We start from the raw sequence: 7,070 nt of genomic DNA, 5'->3' as shown, positions 1-7,070 counted from the left end.
CATTAAACTTTTCTTCCTTCATCATGCTCACAAAGAGGATGCCAAGGGACAACCGTGTCCTTTGTAGAAAAATGTCTATTCATGGAACTGGAAGCTATGCATCTGAGAACTCTAGTGATTAAACTGATGATGGATTCTGTGCACTACAGATTCATAGTAGTAATTTCTTAACACCTTTCCCAACCATTCTGCCTCTGGCTATAGCCTTGGTGCTGGCTGCAAACTCAAGACTGTACAGAGCTAGCCTCTGTCACTGCATTTACACAAGCTGGGACCCTTGACTTGACTCCACCTGCCATAACTTTGTTCTGTTCAAAGGTGGCATTAAAGAAACATCCACTGGTATTGGGATTGTGAGACACCATCTTGCCACTTAACAGGCCACTCAGAGAATGATGTCAGACTGCTTTGGTTTGCTTCTCCACGGCTCTTTGAGTTTGTTTTAGTTGTGTTTTATACCACAAACCAGAATAGTTAACCTTTTATCACAAGATCATATCCTAATACCCGGGCCTTTAGCTGTGTAAAGAGTTCAGTTTCACTCTGCAGCTCTTTTCTACCACGCTTGCCTATGAATTTCAAGTGCCTTGTGCTTAAAGCCCTATAGCATTTTCTGCTTTCGGTAATTCTTTTTGGGAAAAAAAAAACTCAGGAGGTGGCTGAGTTATATGATCTAGGACTTTTTATCTTATTCTCCAGTTGCTGTTTGAGAAGTTTACTTTGTCTCTGAAGTTCCCATATTCTCTCTTTCATCTTTTCATTTGGCAAAGGTTTCTGTTTTGAATTGAAAGAAGCCGGGAGAGGGCTTTGACAGACAAGCTGGAGTTCAGTTTCTTGCATATGTTTTTAGCTTTCCTGAGTGTTTCCATTTTTGAATAAATAACTGTGAGGTTCTCTTGCAGATGAAGTGTTTCTTTATTCGTCTGTTTCTCTTCCAGCAGGTTATTAGTTCCAGTGATGTACTCATCCCTTACTTCTTGCTGGAAGTTCAGTTTTGAGTTTTTGATAGCAGATCTCTCTCTTCATGTTCTTTAGATTCTATTCTTGATTGCTGAGTGCCCCAGCTTCTCATTTAGCTTTTGCTTCTTGTAGCTTCTGAATCAATTTCAGTTCTTTTTTTTCAGCTTTGCTTTGTTTCTTGAACAAATATCCATTATTTAGTAGAAGCTGTCCCTGAGTACAAATTTCTTTTGTTTCAAACTCTCAGTGCTTTTTCTTTCTTTACAGAGTGTTCTTGTCCTGAGAAATGAGGGAACCCAGCCAATTCCTTTACATACTTTCTTTCCTCTGCCATTTTAACATTTGCTATTTCAGCTTTTCTGAAACCCTTCATATTTTGATGGTTTCTCTACCTGAGGCTTTGGTGTTGTATTGGCTTAACTTTGTCTCTAAAGATTCTGGGACAGTAAGGATAAACTTTACAAGCTGGTCATCAATAAGCTGAAACATCTCAGTAAGAGACACTTGGCTAGCAAAAGAAGAGCTGGCCTGTTTCCATGTCTCAACTCTCTGTAGCTTGATGATATACAGCCAATTCCTTTAAGAAATTCCTAAGAAAATCTTTTTTTAAATGAAATTCTAAAATCAGTGATTTAAAGAGACTGGATGAGAGTTGATCTGAATGAAAGATAGTAGATCCTTCATAGTAAGTACATTTTCTTTCGCCAAACCACTCACTAGAAAGAAAACAGAAAACAGATATCTTAGTCATATCTTTATAATTGATCTACTGTAATTGGAGGCTTCTCTCCCACCTTCTAGGTCCCAAATAACCACTCTGAGGCTTAATATTGTTTATAAACTGTTTGGAAAATGGCCCAAGCTTCTTACTGACCAGCTCTACATATAAATTGAGCCATTTCTAATAATCTATATTTACCAGAAGGCTCATGGTTTGTTACCTCACATCTTGCTTCCACAGTGGCTGCTTGTGTCTCTCTCACTCCACCTTCTTTCTCCCTGTATCTTTGTTTGGATTTCCTACCTAGCTCTATTCTTCCTGGCTATTGGTCAAATCAGCTTCTTTATTAACCAATCATAATAAAACGTATTCACTGCATATAGAGAGGGGACATCCCACATCAGTCTACCACCAGCTAGTTAGAAGCACCTATTAGGAGGGCACTGCCCTCCACTGAGATGGGTGGAGCCTTCATTTTCCCACTTAATATGTGGTGCATCTGTTCATGAATTAGGTGGCTTTGGAGATGCTCAGATGCTTGCTATCTGTCAACAAGCATTATAAACAATTTATGGCTCATGCTGAGATCATGTTTTCTTATCTTTCATTACTTGGCATATGTTCTACTGCCTCCTGTTGCTGTGATGCCCTCATATTTAGGCAATTTAGCAATTTAGGGAAGAAATGGTTCGTTTTAGCCCATAGTTTAAGGTACAGTCTAGCATGGCAGGAAAGTCAAAGCAGAAGCAGCTTGAAGCAGCCTGGTCACTTTATGTCCTCAGTTAGAAGAAAAGAACAAAAAAAAAAATATGCCAATGCTTAGCTCACTGTCTCCATTTTAGATAGCACTTGATCTTTGTCCAGGGAATGGCCTCACCTGTACTGTCTGTGTCTTTGACATCAAATACTACAATCAAGATAATCCCTCATAGTTATTCACTGAGACCCATCTCCCAGGTGATTTTAGATTCTATCAAGTTAACACGTAATGCTAATAATAACATGTGGTACTCTAGTACCATTTATGTTGTTATTAATGGAAGACTTTCCTTCCTAAGACACAAAAGTTTTCCATCATGCAAATATACTACATTTTCCTTACTGTTTTAGACACTTATGGATATTCAAGTTTTTCACATCTTAACTATTGTGATAATCTTTCATTGAAAATGAGACTGCATATTTCTAGACTGCAAAATATACATATGAATTCCTTGGATCTTTATCTGAAGATTAAGATGATAAGATTACTGTATCATTTGATAGTTTTATTTTTTATTATTTGAGGACCTCTATATTTTCCATACATATTTTCTGTATACTGTTACCATATAGATATTTTTCATTTGTATTTTCTGTAATTTTTGTAACTAAACTAGTGGAAGTGAAATAAAGCCTGGGACTTTCAAAACATTTGACCTGTGGAAGGCATGCAACTAACTTGATTTTGTAATATTTAGAATCCATTGGTAATTGATAGCAAGCCCATGTCTACCTGCCTGTTGTTGGCACCAGTATGGAACACAGAAATGATGATGTTTAAGTACAATAACAGCCCCCAGAGAAAGAGTCCATGAAGCATAGCTGGAGTCTGGAACTGCAGAACCCTTCCTTGTTCTGCAAGGCACCTTGAAGATCATTTTCAGCAAACTGCCCAAGAGCCTAGGACCAGACAACTAGCTTGGTGTTTGCTGCAGTGGAAGCCTATATTTGCAAGGTTCATCTTAGAGGATCAGTCCAAGATGAGAGACCGGGTGACCAAGGCTACCCCTTCATCTTGGTGCTTAAGTAAGAATAGAAATCTGAGTTTTCTGGGATCAGTCTGGCATTGAGGTTAATCTGGATCAGAGGGGTTCAGAAGCTGTTGAGTGATAGCTAAATTGTCTGGAGTATAGGCCTGTAGGTCACACCTTATTGTGGGTGGGCTTAAACAAGTGTGTTGATTAACCAAGACGAACTTTGGTGGAATTCTTATTTTGGTTTGTCATAGGTGTCCCTATCTGGGGTAAACAGGTGCTTATTTTCTTCTCCTTAGGAAAAGTTCATACAAAAAGTTCAAAGAAATTGACTAGTTTTCCCTCTAATTTTTATTCTACTTAAAAGCTTAATCACATAAATAAAAATACACAAAATGGTTTAGTGGTCAAATTTCTTTTAGCTTAAGAAAGGATTCATCTTATAAACTCTTGGTGATTAACAATGCATACTGTATGTCAAAGGCCCAGAAATGGACCTGTGTTATAAAGTGATCTACTGACTTAATCTACTGAATTTACTTTACCACATAGTTTCTAATGTGTTGTTTTGTGTTTTTCTTCATTTTATTTACCTTATGTTTTATATTTCCTTCTTGAGTTAAGCACTTCATTATTTTCAGTGTTCATTATTTTTTACATAAACATCTTCTCTAAATACTTTTTAAGAGGTAGTCACCAGGTTCTAATGTGAAGCAATTCATTGCTACATGACAGTGAATGTTTCAGTATTGATTTTGGATCATTACCGAAGCAACAAGAAAAATGAGGAGCTATTTTTTTTAATTTTTTTTTATTGAAAATCTCCACCTCCTCCCCTCCTCCCATTTCCCTCCCCTCCCCTCCCCTCACTTCCCCTTCCCCTCCCTCTCCAGTCCAAGGAGCAGTCAGGGTTCCCTACCCTATGGGAAGTCCAAGGTCCTCCCCGCTCCCCCCCAGGTCCAGGAAGATGAGCATCCAAACAGACTAGGCTCCCACAAAGCCGGTCCATGAAGTAGAATCAAAACCCAGAGCCATTGTCCTTGGCTTCTCAGTCAGCCTCCACCATCACATTCAGAGAGTCCTGTTTGATCATGTGCTCCATCAGTTCCAGTCCAACTGGCCTTGGTGATCTCCCATTAGATCAGTCCCACCATCTCAGTGGGTGGGCGTACCTTTCGCGGTCCTGACTTCCTTGCTCATGTTCTCCCTCCTTCTGCTCTTCATATGGACCTTGGGAGCTCACAAAATAAATATAATTAAGGTATATAATACACCTTATATGAATTATCTAGTAAATTTTTCTCTCAAATTTATTTCTAGCTCATGAAACTAAGCTAAATATTATTATGTCCAAATGAAACTCCCATTCCCCAAACTTCAAAAGACAGTCCATACTACATCTGGACTATAAGAAGATTTCTGGTAGTTAGATAAAAGCCAGGATTCTTCACAAACATGTGAAACTAGTTTCCCTCTACCCAAAGGATTTATTTTCCTTACGTCTGCCAGAAGAAACAAAAGGCTACTGGTAGACCCAGACTCCTCCAGTATCACAGGGGCCTGTTACACAGTCTGAGGTCCACACCAGCATCCTCACCCCTCCCATCGGTTCCTCTACCTAAAATTCTCTCCAGCTCATGAGCTTCTCTCCCCTCTTTGTTTCCTGATATTCTCCCCCCAACTCTCATTCAGACCCAGTGTGTGGTCCATATTCATTCAATCTACTTCTTTCTCACTATTTTCTAGACTCTTCCAGATGCCACTGGCTATTTTCTTTCTCATATCTGCAATAAAAACATTTCCTGTCACCATAACATAAAGAAGTCCTGTCAAAAGTTTATATAAATACAACAGTACTACATGGCAGTACATTATTTTGACATTTTAAACAAAAGTCCTAAAATTTCCAAGCAAGTTAGCTCTTGTGGTTGTGTTGGTGTCATTGAATTTTTTTTGACTAAATTATACTAGATGCTGCAGCATAAACCTAAATAGCAATCTTATTTGATAAGCAGTACTGTCTTAATTTAATAACATTTAAGTTCCTCATTTAGAAATTAAATGGGAAATGGGAAATAAATGAAATAGGAAAGACCACAGTGCCTTATAGAGTTATAAAGATTGAAAGCGATATTGGCACCTGCTTGTGATTCCAGACAAAAGCGGAGTTTGTTGATGCAGCTATGAATAACTGTGAACAGAAGCGGCCACGAGATTGTTTTTTATAGGAATTATAAAGCATTTCAGCAGCATTGTGGTGATTCCGCATTAGAAAAACTTTGTGGCTTATTAATGTTAAAGATTTATCACGGCTGTTAAGTGTCTATGTTACACATATAGAATGTACTGCATACAGTATTTTGAATCTACAGAGTTAAAGCTACTTTTATGATAAATTATCATTATTTTATATTTTCACATCTTCAAAAAACTATGACATTTTGTTTTGTTATCTTACCATTTCATTCTCCTCAATTTCTTTCCACTTCTTTTTCTAGTAATATTTTTTCCTGAGTACTTGCTGTATTTAAGATCTGAAACTAAATTATTAAGTTTTACAGGTAAATTTCAGACATTCCTTCCCTTTTACATATGGCAAGTATGGGTGCTCTTTCATTGTTTTAGATCCATTCAGAGCGAACAGAAATGCGTTCACAACACACTATCTTCAATACTATAACGTTCCTGTGGTGGAAAGCCCACTCCTTGTCCGGAACATCCCTGTGACTGAAAAGGATTTTAGATTATCTTTCCCCTAAGAACCAGCAGGGGGAGCATAGGTTTCTCCATATCTAAATAACAAAAGCTTTTATGCATATTGTAGGGCTTTTATGAATAGAACTTAGAGATGGGACTTAAATAAAGATAAAAATTTCAAACTGTAAGTGCTCATTAATTACCTTTTTAAAGCTGTCAAATTGTACTTGTCTCAAAGAAGAATATACAGCTTCGGGATACTGACCTTTTTGGAGTAAACTAAGACCATTAAATAACTAGAACATACCACAGTTTAAAAAGGTATGTTGTTAGAAGCAGACAATAATGAAACGTTGAAAGTAATCGGACCAATTAGGTAAATATTTCCTGAGTACTTGCTATATTTAAGATCTGGACCTAAATTATTAAGTTTTACAGGTAATTTAAATTTAATCTGAGGAAGTAGACAGGATAAAATAGAAGCCATTTGGAAAGAAAAGTTCATATTATTAAATAAGAATTTTAAATATTTATTGCATGCATGCAAGCAAATGATGTCTGCACTAATAATAAAAACTAGTATTTTCTGTGTGCTTTGGCATATTGCTCACTCATTTCCCATGAGGAAAGATGTAAGGTCTCTCAGAGAGAGCAAATTACAAGGCAGGGCTTGGCTGCTTTGTCATTCAGCTTTGCCTTTACCATGAAAGATGTTTATAGTTGATCTTTTCCAACAGCAACATTTTCTTACAAATGAATTCTTATGAAATGAACATAATTACCTAGTAACAGGCAATCTTCTTAAGACAACTCCAGATGATTAAGTATCTATATTTAGGAAATGAAGGTTAGCTTAAGAATATGTGTATTCACCAGGCGGTTGTGGCGCACGCCTTTAATCCCAGCACTCGGGAGGCAGAGGCAGGCGGATTTCTGGGAGTTCAAGGCTAGCCTGG

At 37.5% G+C, this 7,070-nt stretch overlaps 1 pseudogene; it reads right to left on the bottom strand.

Moving 5' to 3' along the window:
* Positions 1 to 224: 224 nt before the first annotated feature.
* Positions 225 to 7,070, bottom strand: part of LOC113455942 — a 14,859-nt pseudogene continuing 8,013 nt past the window's right edge.

Source organism: Microtus ochrogaster, chromosome 4 (genome assembly GCF_000317375.1).
Source record: "Microtus ochrogaster isolate Prairie Vole_2 chromosome 4, MicOch1.0, whole genome shotgun sequence".
NCBI classification, from domain to species: Eukaryota; Metazoa; Chordata; class Mammalia; order Rodentia; family Cricetidae; genus Microtus; species Microtus ochrogaster.
This window is presented reverse-complemented; position numbering and strand designations above follow the sequence as displayed.